The following is an 18,849-nucleotide window of genomic DNA, read 5'->3' as shown; positions in this document are numbered from 1 at the left end:
TGTAATTGGCCTCAATAGCAACTAATGCCCTGGTGTGGTGTAGGTGGCCTCAGCCAGCAGCCACAGGCCCTGGTGTGGTGTAAGTGGCCTCAATAGCAGCTAATGCCCTGATGTGGTGTAAGTGGCCTCAGCCAGCAGCCACAGGCCCTGGTGTGGTGTAAGTGGCCTGACCAAGAGCCACAGACCCTGGTGTGGTGTAATTGGCCTCAATAGCAACAAAGGCCCTGGTGTGGTGTAGGTGGCCTCAGCCAGCAGCCACAGGCCCTGGTGTGGTGTAAGTGGCCTCAGCCAGCAGCCACAGGCCCTGGTGTGGTGTAAGTGGCCTCAGCCAGCAGCCACAGGCCCTGGTGTGGTGTAAGTGGCCTCAGCCAGTGCCACAGGCCCTGGTGTGGTGTAAGTGGCCTGAGCAAGAGCCACAGACCCTGGTGTGGTGTAATTGGCCTCAATAGCAACTAATGCCCTGGTGTGGTGTAGGTGGCCTCAGCCAGCAGCCACAGGCCCTGGTGTGGTGTAAGTGGCCTCAATAGCAGCTAATGCCCTGATGTGGTGTAAGTGGCCTCAGCCAGCAGCCACAGGCCCTGGTGTGGTGTAAGTGGCCTGACCAAGAGCCACAGACCCTGGTGTGGTGTAATTGGCCTCAATAGCAACAAAGGCCCTGGTGTGGTGTAGGTGGCCTCAGCCAGCAGCCACAGGCCCTGGTGTGGTGTAAGTGGCCTCAGCCAGCAGCCACAGGCCCTGGTGTGGTGTAAGTGGCCTCAGCCAGCAGCCACAGGCCCTGGTGTGGTGTAGGTGGCATCAGCTAGCAGCACAAGACATTGTAAAACAGCCAAAAGCAATGTCGTTAATGTGCCATCATTAATGGGCAGCTGCTTTTGGTCTTTTAATACACCCCTTCTCTGGATCAAAAGCGGTTCAATGACATGAAAATGAAAGGCTTACAGCACCAGGTATTCCCAGGTAGTCTCCCATCCAAGTACAAACCAAGCCCAGCCCTGCTTAGCTTCCGAGATCAGACGAGGTCGGGCGTGCTCAGGGTGGTATGGCCGTAAGCTGCTGGCCCCAGCACAATGTCTCAATTTATGGATTCAACTGATTAGGTGGCAAGTACCTGAAGTTACGAAGACAATCCTTTAACCATACCTGCATGTTTGCATAATACCCTAACCCAAAGGCTCAGTTTAGCATTTATCTAACAGCACAGGCCATGGATTGTTGAAGATGGCCTCAGGAACCAGCACAGGGCCTGGTGTGTTGTACATGGCCACAGCTAGCAGCACAGGGCCTGGTTTGGTGAAGATGGCCTCGGCCAGAAGCGCAGGGCCTGGTGTGATGTGAGTGGCCTGAGCAAGAGCCACAGGCCCTGGTGTGGTGTAAGTGGCCTCAGCCAGAAGCCACAGGCACTGGTGTGGTGTAAGTGGCCTCAGCCAGCAGCCACAGGCCCTGGTGTGGTGTAAGTGGCCTCAGCCAGCAGCCACAGGCCCTGGTGTGGTGTAAGTGGCCTCAGCCAGCAGCCACAGGCCCTGGTGTGGTGTAAGTGGCCTCAGCCAGAGCCACAGGCCCTGGTGTGGTGTAAGTGGCCTCAGCCAGTGCCACAGGCCCTGGTGTGGTGTAAGTGGCCTGAGCAAGAGCTACAGACCCTGGTGTGGTGTAATTGGCCTCAATAGCAACTAAGGCCCTGGTGTGGTGTAGGTGGCCTCAGCCAGCAGCCACAGGCCCTGGTGTGGTGTAAGTGGCCTCAGCCAGCAGCCACAGGCCCTGGTGTGGTGTAAGTGGCTTGAGCAAGAGCCACAGACCCTGGTGTGGTGTAATTGGCCTCAATAGCAACTAAGGCCCTGGTGTGGTGTAGGTGGCCTCAGCCAGCAGCCACAGGCCCTGGTGTGGTGTAAGTGGCCTCAGCCAGCAGCCACAGGCCCTGGTGTGGTGTAAGTGGCCTCAGCCAGCAGCCACAGGCCCTGATGTGGTGTAAGTGGCCCCAGCCGGTCACTCAGGCCCTGGTGTGGTGTAGGTGGCATCAGCTAGCAGCACAAGACATTGGAAAACAGCCAAAAGCAATGTCGTTAATGTGCCCTCATTAATGGGCAGCTGCTTTTGGTCTTTTAATACACCCCTTCTCTGGATCAAAAGCGGTTCAGTGACATGAAAATGAAATGCTTACAGCACCAGGTATTCCCAGGCGGTCTCCCATCCAAGTACTAACCAAGCCCAGCCCTGCTTAGCTTCCGAGATCAGACGAGGTCGGGCGTGCTCAGGGTGGTATGGCCGTAAGCTGCTGGCCCCAGCACAATGTCTCAATTTATGGATTCAACTGATTAGGTGGCAAGTACCTGAAGTTACGAAGACAATCCTTTAACCATACCTGCATTTTTGCATAATACCCTAACCCAAAGGCTCAGTTTAGCATTTATCTAACAGCACAGGCCCTGGATTGTTGAAGATGGCCTCAGGAACCAGCACAGGGCCTGGTGTGTTGTACATGGCCACAGCAAGCAGCACAGGGCCAGGTTTGGTGAAGATGGCCTCGGCCAGAAGCACAGGGTCTGGTGTGATATGAGTGGCCTGAGCAAGAGCCACAGGCCCTGGTGTGGTGTAAGTGGCCTCAGCCAGAAGCCACAGGCCCTGGTGTGGTGTAGGTGGCCTCAGCCAGCAGCCACAGGCCCTTGTGTGGTGTAAGTGGCCTCAGCCAGCAGCCACAGGCCCTGGTGTGGTGTAAGTGGCCTCAGCCAGCAGCCACAGGCCCTGGTGTGGTGTAATTGGCCTCAATAGCAACTAAGGCCCTGGTGTGGTGTAAGTGGCCTGAGCAAGAGTCACAGACCCTGGTGTGGTGTAATTGGCCTCAATAGCAACTAAGGCCCTGGTGTTGTGTATGTGGCCTCAGCCAGCAGCCACAGGCCCTGGTGTGGTGTAAGTGGCCTCAGCCAGAGCCACAGGCCCTGATGTGGTGTAAGTGGCCCCAGCCGGTCACTCAGGCCCTGGTGTGGTGTAGGTGGCATCAGCTAGCAGCACAAGACATTGGAAAACAGCCAAAAGCAATGTCGTTAATGTGCCCTCATTAATGGGCAGCTGCTTTTGGTCTTTTAATACACCCCTTCTCTGGATCAAAAGTGGTTCAATGACATGAAAATGAAAGGCTTACAGCACCAGGTATTCCCAGGCAGTCTCCCATCCAAGTACTAACCAAGCCCAGCCCTGCTTAGCTTCCGAGATCAGACGAGGTCGGGCGTGCTCAGGGTGGTATGGCCGTAAGCTGCTGGCCCCAGCACAATGTCTCAATTTATGGATTCAACTGATTAGGTGGCAAGTACCTGAAGTTACGAAGACAATCCTTTAACCATACCTGCATGTTTGCATAATACCCTAACCCAAAGGCTCAGTTTAGCATTTATCTAACAGCACAGGCCCTGGATTGTTGAAGATGGCCTCAGGAACCAGCACAGGGCCTGGTGTGTTGTACATGGCCACAGCTAGCAGCACAGGGCCTGGTGTGATGTGAGTGGCCTGAGCCAGAAGCCACAGGCACTGGTGTGGTGTAAGTGGCCTCAGCCAGCAGCCACAGGCCCTGGTGTGGTGTAAGTGGCCTCAGCCAGCAGCCACAGGCCCTGGTGTGGTGTAAGTGGCCTCAGCCAGCAGCCACAGGCCCTGGTGTGGTGTAAGTGGCCTCAGCCAGCAACCACAGGCCCTGGTGTGGTGTAAGTGGCCTCAGCCAGCAGCCACAGGCCCTGGTGTGGTGTAAGTGGCCTCAGCCAGAGCCACAGGCCCTGGTGTAGTGTAAGTGGCCTCAGCCAGTGCCACAGGCCCTGGTGTGGTGTAAGTGGCCTGAGCAAGAGCCACAGACCCTGGTGTGGTGTAATTGGCCTCAATAGCAACTAATGCCCTGGTGTGGTGTAGGTGGCCTCAGCCAGCAGCCACAGGCCCTGGTGTGGTGTAAGTGGCCTCAGCCAGTGCCACAGGCCCTGGTGTGGTGTAAGGGGCCTCAATAGCAACTAATGCCCTGGTGTGGTGTAAGTGGCCTCAGCCAGCAGCCACAGGCACTGGTGTGGTGTAAGTGCCCTCAGCCAGCAGCCACAGGCCCTGGTGTGGTGTAAGTGGCCTCAGCCAGCAGCCACAGGCCCTGGTGTGGTGTAAGTGGCCTCAGCCAGCAGCACAGGCCCTGGTGTGGTGTAAGTGGCCTGAGCAAGAGCCACAGGCCCTGGTGTGGTGTAAGTGGCCTCAGCCAGAAGCCACAGGCACTGGTGTGGTGTAAGTGCCCTCAGCCAGCAGCCACAGGCCCTGGTGTGGTGTAAGTGACCTCAGCCAGCAGCCACAGGCCCTGGTGTGGTGTAAGTGGCCTCAGCCAGCAGCCACAGGCCCTGGTGTGGTGTAAGTGGCCTCAGCCAGTGCCACAGGCCCTGGTGTGGTGTAAGTGGCCTGAGCAAGAGTCACAGACCCTGGTGTGGTGTAATTGGCCTCAATAGCAACTAATGCCCTGGTGTGGTGTAGGTGGCCTCAGCCAGCAGCCACAGGCCCTGGTGCGGTGTAAGTGGCCTCAATAGCAACTAAGGCCCTGGTGTGGTGTAGGTGGCCTCAGCCAGCAGCCACAGGCCCTGGTGTGGTGTAAGTGGCCTCAGCCAGCAGCCACAGGCCCTGGTGTGGTGTAAGTGGCCTCAGCCAGCAGCCACAGGCCCTGGTGTGGTGTAATTGGCCTCAATAGCAACTAAGGCCCTGGTGTGGTGTAGGTGGCCTCAGCCAGCAGCCACAGGCCCTGGTGTGGTGTAAGTGGCCTCAGCCAGCAGCCACAGGCCCTGGTGTGGTGTAAGTGGCCTCAGCCAGCAGCCACAGGCCCTGATGTGGTGTAAGTGGCCCCAGCCGGTCACTCAGGCCCTGGTGTGGTGTAGGTGGCATCAGCTAGCAGCACAAGACATTGGAAAACAGCCAAAAGCAATGTCGTTAATGTGCCCTCATTAATGGGCAGCTGCTTTTGGTCTTTTAATACACCCCTTCTCTGGATCAAAAGCGGTTCAGTGACATGAAAATGAAATGCTTACAGCACCAGGTATTCCCAGGCGGTCTCCCATCCAAGTACTAACCAAGCCCAGCCCTGCTTAGCTTCCGAGATCAGACGAGGTCGGGCGTGCTCAGGGTGGTATGGCCGTAAGCTGCTGGCCCCAGCACAATGTCTCAATTTATGGATTCAACTGATTAGGTGGCAAGTACCTGAAGTTACGAAGACAATCCTTTAACCATACCTGCATTTTTGCATAATACCCTAACCCAAAGGCTCAGTTTAGCATTTATCTAACAGCACAGGCCCTGGATTGTTGAAGATGGCCTCAGGAACCAGCACAGGGCCTGGTGTGTTGTACATGGCCACAGCAAGCAGCACAGGGCCAGGTTTGGTGAAGATGGCCTCGGCCAGAAGCACAGGGTCTGGTGTGATATGAGTGGCCTGAGCAAGAGCCACAGGCCCTGGTGTGGTGTAAGTGGCCTCAGCCAGAAGCCACAGGCCCTGGTGTGGTGTAGGTGGCCTCAGCCAGCAGCCACAGGCCCTTGTGTGGTGTAAGTGGCCTCAGCCAGCAGCCACAGGCCCTGGTGTGGTGTAAGTGGCCTCAGCCAGCAGCCACAGGCCCTGGTGTGGTGTAATTGGCCTCAATAGCAACTAAGGCCCTGGTGTGGTGTAAGTGGCCTGAGCAAGAGTCACAGACCCTGGTGTGGTGTAATTGGCCTCAATAGCAACTAAGGCCCTGGTGTTGTGTATGTGGCCTCAGCCAGCAGCCACAGGCCCTGGTGTGGTGTAAGTGGCCTCAGCCAGAGCCACAGGCCCTGATGTGGTGTAAGTGGCCCCAGCCGGTCACTCAGGCCCTGGTGTGGTGTAGGTGGCATCAGCTAGCAGCACAAGACATTGGAAAACAGCCAAAAGCAATGTCGTTAATGTGCCCTCATTAATGGGCAGCTGCTTTTGGTCTTTTAATACACCCCTTCTCTGGATCAAAAGTGGTTCAATGACATGAAAATGAAAGGCTTACAGCACCAGGTATTCCCAGGCAGTCTCCCATCCAAGTACTAACCAAGCCCAGCCCTGCTTAGCTTCCGAGATCAGACGAGGTCGGGCGTGCTCAGGGTGGTATGGCCGTAAGCTGCTGGCCCCAGCACAATGTCTCAATTTATGGATTCAACTGATTAGGTGGCAAGTACCTGAAGTTACGAAGACAATCCTTTAACCATACCTGCATGTTTGCATAATACCCTAACCCAAAGGCTCAGTTTAGCATTTATCTAACAGCACAGGCCCTGGATTGTTGAAGATGGCCTCAGGAACCAGCACAGGGCCTGGTGTGTTGTACATGGCCACAGCTAGCAGCACAGGGCCTGGTGTGATGTGAGTGGCCTGAGCCAGAAGCCACAGGCACTGGTGTGGTGTAAGTGGCCTCAGCCAGCAGCCACAGGCCCTGGTGTGGTGTAAGTGGCCTCAGCCAGCAGCCACAGGCCCTGGTGTGGTGTAAGTGGCCTCAGCCAGCAGCCACAGGCCCTGGTGTGGTGTAAGTGGCCTCAGCCAGCAACCACAGGCCCTGGTGTGGTGTAAGTGGCCTCAGCCAGCAGCCACAGGCCCTGGTGTGGTGTAAGTGGCCTCAGCCAGAGCCACAGGCCCTGGTGTAGTGTAAGTGGCCTCAGCCAGTGCCACAGGCCCTGGTGTGGTGTAATTGGCCTCAATAGCAACTAATGCCCTGGTGTGGTGTAGGTGGCCTCAGCCAGCAGCCACAGGCCCTGGTGTGGTGTAAGTGGCCTCAGCCAGTGCCACAGGCCCTGGTGTGGTGTAAGGGGCCTCAATAGCAACTAATGCCCTGGTGTGGTGTAAGTGGCCTCAGCCAGCAGCCACAGGCACTGGTGTGGTGTAAGTGCCCTCAGCCAGCAGCCACAGGCCCTGGTGTGGTGTAAGTGGCCTCAGCCAGCAGCCACAGGCCCTGGTGTGGTGTAAGTGGCCTCAGCAAGCAGCACAGGCCCTGGTGTGGTGTAAGTGGCCTGAGCAAGAGCCACAGGCCCTGGTGTGGTGTAAGTGGCCTCAGCCAGAAGCCACAGGCACTGGTGTGGTGTAAGTGCCCTCAGCCAGCAGCCACAGGCCCTGGTGTGGTGTAAGTGACCTCAGCCAGCAGCCACAGGCCCTGGTGTGGTGTAAGTGGCCTCAGCCAGCAGCCACAGGCCCTGGTGTGGTGTAAGTGGCCTCAGCCAGTGCCACAGGCCCTGGTGTGGTGTAAGTGGCCTGAGCAAGAGTCACAGACCCTGGTGTGGTGTAATTGGCCTCAATAGCAACTAATGCCCTGGTGTGGTGTAGGTGGCCTCAGCCAGCAGCCACAGGCCCTGGTGCGGTGTAAGTGGCCTCAGCCAGTGCCACAGGCCCTGGTGTGGTGTAAGTGGCCTGAGCAAGAGCCACAGACCCTGGTGTGGTGTAATTGGCCTCAATAGCAACTAATGCCCTGGTGTGGTGTAAGTGGCCTCAGCCAGCAGCCACAGGCCCTGGTGTGGTGTAAGTGGCCTCAGCCAGCAGCCACAGGCCCTGATGTGGTGTAAGTGGCCCCAGCCGGTCACTCAGGCCCTGGTGTGGTGTAGGTGGCATCAGCTAGCAGCACAAGACATTGTAAAACAGCCAAAAGCAATGTCGTTAATGTGCCATCATTAATGGGCAGCTGCTTTTGGTCTTTTAATACACCCCTTCTCTGGATCAAAAGCGGTTCAATGACATGAAAATGAAAGGCTTACAGCACCAGGTATTCCCAGGTAGTCTCCCATCCAAGTACTAACCAAGCCCAGCCCTGCTTAGCTTCCGAGATCAGACGAGGTCGGGCGTGCTCAGGGTGGTATGGCCGTAAGCTGCTGGCCCCAGCACAATGTCTCAATTTATGGATTCAACTGATTAGGTGGCAAGTACCTGAAGTTACGAAGACAATCCTTTAACCATACCTGCATGTTTGCATAATACCCTAACCCAAAGGCTCAGTTTAGCATTTATCTAACAGCACAGGCCATGGATTGTTGAAGATGGCCTCAGGAACCAGCACAGGGCCTGGTGTGTTGTACATGGCCACAGCTAGCAGCACAGGGCCTGGTTTGGTGAAGATGGCCTCGGCCAGAAGCGCAGGGCCTGGTGTGATGTGAGTGGCCTGAGCAAGAGCCACAGGCCCTGGTGTGGTGTAAGTGGCCTCAGCCAGAAGCCACAGGCCCTGGTGTGGTGTAAGTGGCCTCAGCCAGCAGCCACAGGCCCTGGTGTGGTGTAAGTGGCCTCAGCCAGCAGCCACAGGCCCTGGTGTGGTGTAAGTGGCCTCAGCCAGCAGCCACAGGCCCTGGTGTGGTGTAAGTGGCCTCAGCCAGAGCCACAGGCCCTGGTGTGGTGTAAGTGGCCTCAGCCAGTGCCACAGGCCCTGGTGTGGTGTAAGTGGCCTGAGCAAGAGCCAAAGACCCTGGTGTGGTGTAATTGGCCTCAATAGCAACTAATGCCCTGGTGTGGTGTAGGTGGCCTCAGCCAGCAGCCACAGGCCCTGGTGTGGTGTAAGTGGCCTCAATAGCAACTAATGCCCTGGTGTGGTGTAAGTGGCCTCAGCCAGCAGCCACAGGCCCTGGTGTGGTGTAAGTGGCTTGAGCAAGAGCCACAGACCCTGGTGTGGTGTAATTGGCCTCAATAGCAACTAAGGCCCTGGTGTGGTGTAGGTGGCCTCAGCCAGCAGCCACAGGCCCTGGTGTGGTGTAAGTGGCCTCAGCCAGCAGCCACAGGCCCTGGTGTGGTGTAAGTGGCCTCAGCCAGCAGCCACAGGCCCTGATGTGGTGTAAGTGGCCCCAGCCGGTCACTCAGGCCCTGGTGTGGTGTAGGTGGCATCAGCTAGCAGCACAAGACATTGGAAAACAGCCAAAAGCAATGTCGTTAATGTGCCCTCATTAATGGGCAGCTGCTTTTGGTCTTTTAATACACCCCTTCTCTGGATCAAAAGCGGTTCAGTGACATGAAAATGAAATGCTTACAGCACCAGGTATTCCCAGGCGGTCTCCCATCCAAGTACTAACCAAGCCCAGCCCTGCTTAGCTTCCGAGATCAGACGAGGTCGGGCGTGCTCAGGGTGGTATGGCCGTAAGCTGCTGGCCCCAGCACAATGTCTCAATTTATGGATTCAACTGATTAGGTGGCAAGTACCTGAAGTTACGAAGACAATCCTTTAACCATACCTGCATTTTTGCATAATACCCTAACCCAAAGGCTCAGTTTAGCATTTATCTAACAGCACAGGCCCTGGATTGTTGAAGATGGCCTCAGGAACCAGCACAGGGCCTGGTGTGTTGTACATGGCCACAGCAAGCAGCACAGGGCCAGGTTTGGTGAAGATGGCCTCGGCCAGAAGCACAGGGTCTGGTGTGATATGAGTGGCCTGAGCAAGAGCCACAGGCCCTGGTGTGGTGTAAGTGGCCTCAGCCAGAAGCCACAGGCCCTGGTGTGGTGTAGGTGGCCTCAGCCAGCAGCCACAGGCCCTTGTGTGGTGTAAGTGGCCTCAGCCAGCAGCCACAGGCCCTGGTGTGGTGTAAGTGGCCTCAGCCAGCAGCCACAGGCCCTGGTGTGGTGTAATTGGCCTCAATAGCAACTAAGGCCCTGGTGTGGTGTAAGTGGCCTGAGCAAGAGTCACAGACCCTGGTGTGGTGTAATTGGCCTCAATAGCAACTAAGGCCCTGGTGTTGTGTATGTGGCCTCAGCCAGCAGCCACAGGCCCTGGTGTGGTGTAAGTGGCCTCAGCCAGAGCCACAGGCCCTGATGTGGTGTAAGTCGCCCCAGCCGGTCACTCAGGCCCTGGTGTGGTGTAGGTGGCATCAGCTAGCAGCACAAGACATTGGAAAACAGCCAAAAGCAATGTCGTTAATGTGCCCTCATTAATGGGCAGCTGCTTTTGGTCTTTTAATACACCCCTTCTCTGGATCAAAAGTGGTTCAATGACATGAAAATGAAAGGCTTACAGCACCAGGTATTCCCAGGCAGTCTCCCATCCAAGTACTAACCAAGCCCAGCCCTGCTTAGCTTCCGAGCTCAGACGAGGTCGGGCGTGCTCAGGGTGGTATGGCCGTAAGCTGCTGGCCCCAGCACAATGTCTCAATTTATGGATTCAACTGATTAGGTGGCAAGTACCTGAAGTTACGAAGACAATCCTATAACCATACCTGCATGTTTGCATAATACCCTAACCCAAAGGCTCAGTTTAGCATTTATCCAACAGCACAGGCCCTGGATTGTTGAAGATGGCCTCAGGAACCAGCACAGGGCCTGGTGTGTTGTACATGGCCACAGCTAGCAGCACAGGGCCTGGTTGGGTGAAGATGGCCTCGGCCAGAAGCACAGGCCCTGGTGTGATATGAGTGGCCTGAGCAAGAGCCACAGGCCCTGGTGTGGTGTAGGTGGCCTCAGCCAGCAGCCACAGGCCCTTGTGTGGGGTAAGTGGCCTCAATAGCAACTAAGGCCCTGGTGTGGTGTAAGTGGCCTCAGCCAGCAGCCACAGGCCCTGGTGTGGTGTAAGTGGCCTCAATAGCAACTAAGGCCCTGGTGTGGTGTAAGTAGCCTCAGCCAGCAGCCACAGGCCTTGGTGTGGTGTAAGTCGCCTCATCCAGCAGCCACAGGCCCTGGTGTGGTGTAATTGGCCTCAATAGCAACTAAGGCCCTGGTGTGGTGTATGTGGCCTCAGCCAGCAGCCACAGGCCCTGGTGTGGTGTAAGTGGCCTCAGAAGCAAATAAGGCCGTGGTGTGGTGTAAGTGGCCTCAGCCAGTGCCACAGGCCCTGGTGTGGCGTAAGTGGCCTGAGCAAGAGCCACAGACCCTGGTGTGGTGTAATTGGCCTCAATAGCAACTAATGTCCTGGTGTGGTGTAGGTGGCCTCAGCCAGCAGCCACAGGCCCTGGTGTGGTGTAAGTGGCCTCAGCCAGTGCCACAGGCCCTGGTGTGGTGTAATTGGCCTCAATAGCAACTAATGCCCTGGTGTGGTGTAAGTGGCCTGAGCAAGAGCCACAGGCCCTGGTGTGGTGTAACTGGCCTGAGCAAGAGCCACAGGCCCTGGTGTGGTGTAAGTGGTCTCAGCCAGCAGCCACAGGCCCTGGTGTGGTGTAAGTGGCCTCAGCCAGCAGCCACAGGCCCTGGTGTGGTGTAAGGGGCCTCAGCCAGCAGCCACAGGCCTTGGTGTGGTGTAAGTCGCCTCAGCCAGAGCCACAGGCCCTGATGTGGTGTAAGTGGCCCCAGCCGGTCACTCAGGCCCTGGTGTGGTGTAGGTGGCATCAGCTAGCAGCACAAGAAAGTGGAAAACAGCCAAAAGCAGTGTCGTTAATGTGCCCTCATTAATGGGCAGCTGCTTTTGGTCTTTTAATACACCCCTTCTCTGGATCAAAAGCGGTTCAATGACATGAAGATGAAAGGCTTACAGCACCAGGTATTCCCAGGCAGTCTTCCATCCAAGTACTAACCAAGCCCAGCCCTGCTTAGCTTCCGAGATCAGACGAGGTCGGGCGTGCTCAGGGTGGTATGGCCGTAAGCTGCTGGCCCCAGCACAATGTCTCAATTTATGGATTCAACTGATTAGGTGGCAAGTACCTGAAGTTACGAAGACAATCCTATAACCATACCTGCATGTTTGCATAATACCCTAACCCAAAGGCTCAGTTTGGCATTTATCTAACAGCACAGGCCCTGGATTGTTGAAGATGGCCTCTGGAACCAGCACAGGGCCTGGTGTGTTGTATATGGCCACAGCAAGTAGCACAGGGCCAGGTTTGGTGAAGATGGCCTCGGCCAGAAGCACAGGGTCTGGTGTGATATGAGTGGCCTGAGCAAGAGCCACAGGCCCTGGTGTGGTGTAAGTGGCCTCAGCCAGCAGCCACAGGCCCTGGTGTGGTGTAGGTGGCCTCAGCCAGCAGCCACAGGCCCTTGTGTGGTGTAAGTGGCCTCAGCCAGCAGCCACAGGCCCTGGTGTGGTGTAAGTGGCCTCAGCCAGTGCCACAGGCCCTGGTGTGGTGTAATTGGCCTCAATAGCAACTAAGGCCCTGGTGTTGTGTATGTGGCCTCAGCCAGCAGCCACAGGCCCTGGTGTGGTGTAAGTGGCCTCAGAAGCAAATAAGGCCCTGGTGTGGTGTAAGTGGCCTCAATAGCAACTAAGGCCCTGGTGTGGTGTAAGTGGCCTCAGCCAGAAGCACAGGGCCTGGTGTGTTGTACATGGCCACAGCAAGCAGCACTGGGCCAGGTTTGGTGAAGATGGCCTTGGCCAGAAGCACAGGGCCTGGTGTGATATGAGTGGCTTGAGCAAGAGCCACAGGCCCTGGTGTGGTGTAAGTGGCCTAAGCAAGAGCCACAGGCCCTGGTGTGGTGTAAGTGGTCTCAGCCAGCAGCCACAGGCCCTGGTGTGGTGTAGGTGGCCTCAGCCAGCAGCCACAGGCCCTTGTGTGGTGTAAGTGGCCTCAGCCAGCAGCCACAGGCCCTGGTGTGGTGTAAGTGGCCTGAGCAAGAGCCACAGGCCCTGGTGTGGTGTAATTGGCCTCAATAGCAACTAAGGCCCTGGTGTGGTGTATGTGGCCTCAGCCAGCAGCCACAGGCCCTGGTGTGGTGTAAGTGGCCTCAGAAGCAAATAAGGCCGTGGTGTGGTGTATGTGGCCTCAGCCAGCAGCCACAGGCCCTGGTGTGGTGTAGGTGGCCTCAGCCAGCAGCCACAGGCCCTTGTGTGGTGTAAGTGGCCTCAGCCAGCAGCCACAGGCCCTGGTGTGGTGTAAGTGGCCTGAGCAAGAGCCACAGGCCCTGGTGTGGTGTAATTGGCCTCAATAGCAACTAAGGCCCTGGTGTGGTGTATGTGGCCTGAGCCAGCAGCCACAGGCCGTGGTGTGGTGTAAGTGGCCTCAGAAGCAAATAAGGCCGTGGTGTGGTGTATGTGGCCTCAGCCAGCAGCCACAGGCCCTGGTGTGGTGTAAGTGGCCTCAATAGCAACTAAGGCCCTGGTGTGGTGTAAGTGGCCTCAGCCAGCAGCCACAGGCCCTGGTGTGGTGTAAGTGGCCTCAGAAGCAAATAAGGCCCTGGTGTGGTGTAAGTGGCCTCAATAGCAACTAAGGCCCTGGTGTGGTGTAGGTGGCCTCAGCCAGCAGCCACAGGCCCTGGTGTGGTGTAAGTGTCCTGAGCAAGAGCCACAGACCCTGGTGTGGTGTAATTGGCCTCAATAGCAACTAAGGCCCTGGTGTGGTGTAAGTGGCCTCAGCCAGCAGCCAGAGGCCCTGGTGTGGTGTAAGTGGCCTCAGAAGCAAATAAGGCCCTGGTGTGGTGTAAGTGGCCTCAATAGCAACTAAGGCCCTGGTGTGGTGTAGGTGGCCTCAGCCAGCAGCCACAGGCCCTGGTGTGGTGTAAGTGGCCTCAGCCAGCAGCCACAGACCCTGGTGTGGTGTAGGTGGCCTCAGCCAGCAGCCACAGGCCCTTGTGTGGTGTAAGTGGCCTCAGCCAGCAGCCACAGGCCCTGGTGTGGTGTAAGTGGCCTCAGCCAGTGCCACAGGCCCTGGTGTGGTGTAATTGGCCTCAGCCAGCAGCAACAGGCCCTGGTGTGGTGTAATTGGCCACAATAGCAACTAAGGCCCTGGTGTGGTGTATGTGGCCTCAGCCAGCAGCCACAGGCCCTGGTGTGGTGTAAGTGGCCTCAGCCAGCAGCACAGGGTCTTGTGTCTTGTACATGGCCACAGCAAGCAGCACTGGGCCAGGTTTGGTGAAGATGGCCTTGGCCAGAAGCACAGGGTCTGGTGTGATTTGAGTGGCCTGAGCAAGAGCCACAGGCCCTGGTGTGGTGTAAGTGGCCTCAGCCAGCAGCCACAGGCCCTGGTGTGGTGTAAGTGGCCTCAGCCAGCAGCCACAGGCCCTGGTGTGGTGTAAGTGGCCTCAGCCAGCAGCCACAAGAGCCACAGGCCCTGGTGTGGTGTAAGTGGCCTCAGCCAGAAGCCACAGGCACTGGTGTGGTGTAAGTGACCTCAGCCAGCAGCCACAGGCCCTGGTGTGGTGTAAGTGGCCTCAGCCAGCAGCCACAGGCCCTGGTGTGGTGTAAGTGGCCTCAGCCAGCAGCCACAGGCCCTGGTGTGGTGTAAGTGGCCTCAGCCAGTGCCACATGCCCTGGTGTGGTGTAAGTGGCCTGAGCAAGAGTCAGAGACCCTGGTGTGGTGTAATTGGCCTCAATAGCAACTAATGCCCTGGTGTGGTGTAGGTGGCCTCAGCCAGCAGCCACAGGCCCTGGTGTGGTGTAAGTGGCCTCAGCCAGCAGCCACAGGCCCTGGTGTGGTGTAAGTGGCCTGAGCAAGAGCCACAGACCCTGGTGTGGTGTAATTGGCCTCAATAGCAACTAATGCCCTGGTGTGGTGTAAGTGGCCTCAGCCAGCAGCCACAGGCCCTGGTGTGGTGTAAGTGGCCTCAGCCAGCAGCCACAGGCCCTGGTGTGGTGTAAGTGGCCTGAGCAAGAGCCACAGACCCTGGTGTGGTGTAATTGGCCTCAATAGCAACTAATGCCCTGGTGTGGTGTAGGTGGCCTGAGCAAGAGCCACAGACCCTGGTGTGGTGTAAGTGGCCTCAGCCAGCAGCCACAGGCCCTGGTGTGGTGTAGGTGGCCTCAGCCAGCAGCCACAGGCCCTTGTGTGGTGTAAGTGGCCTCAGCCAGCAGCCACAGAACCTGGTGTGGTGTAAGTGGCCTCAGCCAGCACCCACAGGCCCTGGTGTGGTGTAAGTGGCCTCAGCCAGCAGCCACAGGCCCTGGTGTGGTGTAAGTGGCCTGAGCAAGAGCCACAGACCCTGGTGTGGTGTAATTGGCCTCAATAGCAACTAAGGCCCTGGTGTGTTGTACATGGCCACAGCAAGCAGCACTGGGCCAGGTTTGGTGAAGATGGCCTTGGCCAGAAGCACAGGGTCTGGTGTGATATGAGTGGCCTGAGCAAGAGCCACAGGCCCTGGTGTGGTGTAAGTGGCCTCAGCCAGCAGCCACAGGCCCTGGTGTGGTGTAGGTGGCCTCAGCCAGCAGCCACAGGCCCTTGTGTGGTGTAAGTGGCCTCAGCCAGCAGCCAAAGGCCCTGGTGTGGTGTAAGTGGCCTCAGCCAGAGCCACAGGCCCTGATGTGGTGTAAGTGGCCCCAGCCGGTCACTCAGGCCCTGAAGTGGTGTAGGTGGCATCAGCTAGCAGCACAAGACATTGGAAAACAGCCAAAAGCAATGTCGTTAATGTGCCCTCATTAATGGGCAGCTGCTTTTGGTCTTTTAATACACCCCTTCTCTGGATCAAAAGCGGTTCAATGACATGAAAAAGAAAGGCTTACAGCACCAGGTATTCCAAGGAAGTCTCCCATCCAAGTACTAACCAAGCCCAGCCCTGCTTAGCTTCCGAGATCAGACGAGGTCGGGCGTGCTCAGGGTGGTATGGCCGTAAGCTGCTGGCCCGAGCACAATGTCTCAATTTATGGATTCAAGTGATTAGGTGGCAAGTACCTGAAGTTACGAAGACAATCCTATAACCATACCTGCATGTTTGCATAATACCCTAACCCAAAGGCTCAGTTTAGCATTTATTCAACAGCACAGGCCCTGGATTGTTGAAGATGGCCTCAGGAACCAGAACAGGGCCTGGTGTGTTGTACATGGCCACAGCTAGCAGCACAGGGCCTGGTTTGGTGAAGATGGCCTCGGCCAGAAGCACAGGCCCTGGTGTGATATGAGTGGCCTGAGCAAGAGCCACAGGCCCTGGTGTGGTGTAATTGGCCTCAATAGCAACTAAGGCCCTGGTGTGGTGTAAGTGGCCTCAGCCAGAGCCACAGGCCCTGGTGTGGTGCAAGTGGCCTCAGAAGAAAATAAGGCCGTGGTGTGGTGTAAGTGGCCTCAGCCAGAGCCACAGGCCATGGTGTGGTGTAAGTGGCCTCAGCCAGAGCCACAGGCCCTGGTGTGGTGTAAGTGGCCTCAGCCAGTGCCACAGGCCCTGGTGTGGTGTAAGTGGCCTGAGCAAGAGCCACAGACCCTGGTGTGGTGTAATTGGCCTCAATAGCAACTAATGCCCTGGTGTGGTGTAAGTGGCCTCAGCCAGCAGCCACAGGCCCTGGTGTGGTGTAAGTGGCCTGAGCAAGAGCCACAGACCCTGGTGTGGGGTAATTGGCCTCAATAGCAACTAAGGCCCTGGTGTGGTGTAGGTGGCCTCAGCCAGCAGCCACAGGCCCTGGTGTGGTGTAAGTGGCCTCAGCCAGCAGCCACAGGCCCTGGTGTGGTGTAAGTGGCCTCAGAAGCAAATAAGGCCGTGGTGTGGTGTATGTGGCCTCAGCCAGCAGCCACAGGCCCTGGTGTGGTGTAAGTGGCCTCAATAGCAACTAAGGCCCTGGTGTGGTGTAAGTGGCCTCAGCCAGCAGCCACAGGCCTTGGTGTGGTGTAAGTCGCCTCATCCAGCAGCCACAGGCCCTGGTGTGGTGTAAGTGGCCTCAGCCAGAGCCACAGGCCCTGGTGTGGTGTAATTGGCCTCAATAGCAACTAATGCCCTGGAGTGGTGTAAGTGGCCTCAGCCAGCAGCCACAGGCCCTGGTGTGGTGTAAGTGGCCTCAGCCAGCAGCCACAGGCCCTGGTGTGGTGTAAGTGGCCTCAGCCAGCAGCCGGTCACTCAGGCCCTGGTGTGGTGTAGGTGGCCTCAGCCAGCAGCCACAGGCCTTGGTGTGGTGTAAGTCGCCTCATCCAGCAAATACAGGCCCTGGTGTGGTGTAAGTGGCCTCAGCCAGTGCCAGAGGCCCTGGTGTGGTGTAATTGGCCTCAATAGCAACTAATGCCCTGGTGTGGTGTAGGTGGCCTCAGCCAGCAGCCACAGGCCCTGGTGTGGTGTAAGTGGCCTCAATAGCAACTAATGCCCTGATGTGGTGTAAGTGGCCTCAGCCAGCAGCCACAGGCCCTGGTGTGGTGTAAGTGGCCTGACCAAGAGCCACAGACCCTGGTGTGGTGTATTTGGCCTCAATAGCAACTAAGGCCCTGGTGTGGTGTAGGTGGCCTCAGCCAGCAGCCACAGGCCCTGGTGTGGTGTAAGTGGCCTCAGCCAGCAGCCACAGACCCTGGTGTGGTGTAAGTGGCCTCAGCCAGCAGCCACAGGCCCTGATGTGGTGTAAGTGGCCTCAGCCAGTGCCACAGGCCCTGGTGTGGTGTAATTGGCCTCAATAGCAACTAAGGCCCTGGTGTGGTGTATGTGGCCTCAGCCAGCAGCCACAGGCCCTGGTGTGGTGTAAGTGGCCTCAGAAGCAAATAAGGCCGTGGTGTGGTGTAAGTGGCCTCAGCCAGAGCCACAGGCCCTGGTGTGGTGTAAGTGGCCTCAATAGCAAGTAAGGCCCTGGTGTGGTGTAAGTGGCCTCAGCCAGAGCCACAGGCCCTGGTGTGGTGTAAGTGGCCTCAGCCAGTGCCACAGGCCCTGGTGTGGTGTAAGTGGCCTGAGCAAGAGCCACAGACCCTGGTGTGGTGTAATTGGCCTCAATAGCAACTAATGCCCTGGTGTGGTGTAAGTGGCCTCAGCCAGCAGCCACAGGCCCTGGTGTGGTGTAAGTGGCCTCAGCCAGCAGCCACAGGCCCTGGTGTGGTGTAAGGGGCCTCAATAGCAACTAATGCCCTGGTGTGGTGTAGGTGGCCTCAGCCAGCAGCCACAGGCCCTGGTGTGGTGTAAGGGGCCTCAATAGCAACTAATGCCCTGGTGTGGTGTAAGTGGCCTCAGCCAGCAGCCACAGGCACTGGTGTGGTGTAAGTGCCCTCAGCCAGCAGCCACAGGCCCTGGTGTGGTGTAAGTGGCCTCAGCCAGCAGCCACAGGCCCTGGTGTGGTGTAAGTGGCCTGAGCAAGAGCCACAGGCCCTGGTGTGGTGTAAGTGGCCTCAGCCAGAAGCCACAGGCACTGGTGTGGTGTAAGTGCCCTCAGCCAGCAGCCACAGGCACTGGTGTGGTGTAAGTGACCTCAGCCAGCAGCCACAGGCCCTGGTGTGGTGTAAGTGGCCTCAGCCAGCAGCCACAGGCCCTGGTGTGGTGTAAGTGGCCTCAGCCAGAAGCCACAGGCACTGGTGTGGTGTAAGTGCCCTCAGCCAGCAGCCACAGGCACTGGTGTGGTGTAAGTGACCTCAGCCAGCAGCCACAGGCCCTGGTGTGGTGTAAGTGGCCTCAGCCAGCAGCCACAGGCCCTGGTGTGGTGTAAGTGGCCTCAGCCAGCAGCCACAGGCCCTGGTGTGGTGTAAGTGGCCTGAGCAAGAGTCACAGACCCTGGTGTGGTGTAATTGGCCTCAATAGCAACTAATGCCCTGGTGTGGTGTAGGTGGCCTCAGCCAGCAGCCACAGGCCCTGGTGTGGTGTAAGTGGCCTCAGCCAGTGCCACAGGCCCTGATGTGGTGTAAGTGGCCTGAGCAAGAGCCACAGACCCTGGTGTGGTGTAATTGGCCTCAATAGCAACTAATGCCCTGGTGTGGTGTAAGTGGCCTCAGCCAGCAGCCACAGGCCCTGGTGTGGTGTAAGTGGCCTCAGCCAGCAGCCACAGGCCCTGATGTGGTGTAAGTGGCCCCAGCCGGTCACTCAGGCCCTGGTGTGGTGTAGGTGGCATCAGCTAGCAGCACAATACATTGGAAAACAGCCAAAAGCAATGTCGTTAATGTGCCCTCATTAATGGGCAGCTGCTTTTGGTCTTTTAATACACCCCTTCTCTGGATCAAAAGCGGTTCAATGACATGAAAATGAAAGGCTTACAGCACCAGGTATTCCCAGGTAGTCTCCCATCCAAGTACTAACCAAACCCAGCCCTGCTTAGCTTCCGAGATCAGACGAGGTCGGGCATGCTCAGGGTGGTATGGCCGTAAGCTGCTGGCCCCAGCACAATGTCT

The 18,849-nt window shown here is 57.4% G+C and overlaps 11 non-coding genes across 11 annotated transcripts; all 11 read right to left on the bottom strand.

Annotated features, from left to right (window-relative positions):
• Positions 1-932: 932 nt before the first annotated feature.
• LOC143417933 (5S ribosomal RNA) lies at positions 933-1,051 on the bottom strand. Its single transcript, XR_013098081.1, has one exon. It is a non-coding gene; the product is annotated as a 5S ribosomal RNA (ribosomal RNA).
• A 1,097-nt stretch (positions 1,052-2,148) lies between these two features.
• Positions 2,149-2,267, bottom strand: LOC143417748 (5S ribosomal RNA). The gene has a single exon (XR_013097896.1). It is a non-coding gene; the product is annotated as a 5S ribosomal RNA (ribosomal RNA).
• An 859-nt stretch (positions 2,268-3,126) lies between these two features.
• On the bottom strand, positions 3,127-3,245 carry LOC143417710 (5S ribosomal RNA). Its single transcript, XR_013097858.1, has one exon. It is a non-coding gene; the product is annotated as a 5S ribosomal RNA (ribosomal RNA).
• Positions 3,246-5,014: 1,769 nt separating this feature from the next.
• On the bottom strand, positions 5,015-5,133 carry LOC143417737 (5S ribosomal RNA). The gene has a single exon (XR_013097885.1). It is a non-coding gene; the product is annotated as a 5S ribosomal RNA (ribosomal RNA).
• An 859-nt stretch (positions 5,134-5,992) lies between these two features.
• On the bottom strand, positions 5,993-6,111 carry LOC143417709 (5S ribosomal RNA). The gene has a single exon (XR_013097857.1). It is a non-coding gene; the product is annotated as a 5S ribosomal RNA (ribosomal RNA).
• Positions 6,112-7,721: 1,610 nt separating this feature from the next.
• On the bottom strand, positions 7,722-7,840 carry LOC143417288 (5S ribosomal RNA). The gene has a single exon (XR_013097508.1). It is a non-coding gene; the product is annotated as a 5S ribosomal RNA (ribosomal RNA).
• Positions 7,841-8,975: 1,135 nt separating this feature from the next.
• On the bottom strand, positions 8,976-9,094 carry LOC143417726 (5S ribosomal RNA). Its single transcript, XR_013097874.1, has one exon. It is a non-coding gene; the product is annotated as a 5S ribosomal RNA (ribosomal RNA).
• Positions 9,095-9,953: 859 nt separating this feature from the next.
• On the bottom strand, positions 9,954-10,072 carry LOC143417902 (5S ribosomal RNA). Its single transcript, XR_013098050.1, has one exon. It is a non-coding gene; the product is annotated as a 5S ribosomal RNA (ribosomal RNA).
• Positions 10,073-11,399: 1,327 nt separating this feature from the next.
• LOC143417269 (5S ribosomal RNA) lies at positions 11,400-11,518 on the bottom strand. Its single transcript, XR_013097488.1, has one exon. It is a non-coding gene; the product is annotated as a 5S ribosomal RNA (ribosomal RNA).
• Positions 11,519-15,292: 3,774 nt separating this feature from the next.
• Positions 15,293-15,411, bottom strand: LOC143417968 (5S ribosomal RNA). Its single transcript, XR_013098116.1, has one exon. It is a non-coding gene; the product is annotated as a 5S ribosomal RNA (ribosomal RNA).
• Positions 15,412-18,708: 3,297 nt separating this feature from the next.
• LOC143417377 (5S ribosomal RNA) lies at positions 18,709-18,827 on the bottom strand. The gene has a single exon (XR_013097598.1). It is a non-coding gene; the product is annotated as a 5S ribosomal RNA (ribosomal RNA).
• Positions 18,828-18,849: the final 22 nt, after the last annotated feature.

The sequence above is a fragment of the Maylandia zebra genome, linkage group LG3 (genome assembly GCF_041146795.1).
Source record: "Maylandia zebra isolate NMK-2024a linkage group LG3, Mzebra_GT3a, whole genome shotgun sequence".
NCBI classification, from domain to species: domain Eukaryota; kingdom Metazoa; phylum Chordata; class Actinopteri; order Cichliformes; family Cichlidae; genus Maylandia; species Maylandia zebra.
This window is presented reverse-complemented; position numbering and strand designations above follow the sequence as displayed.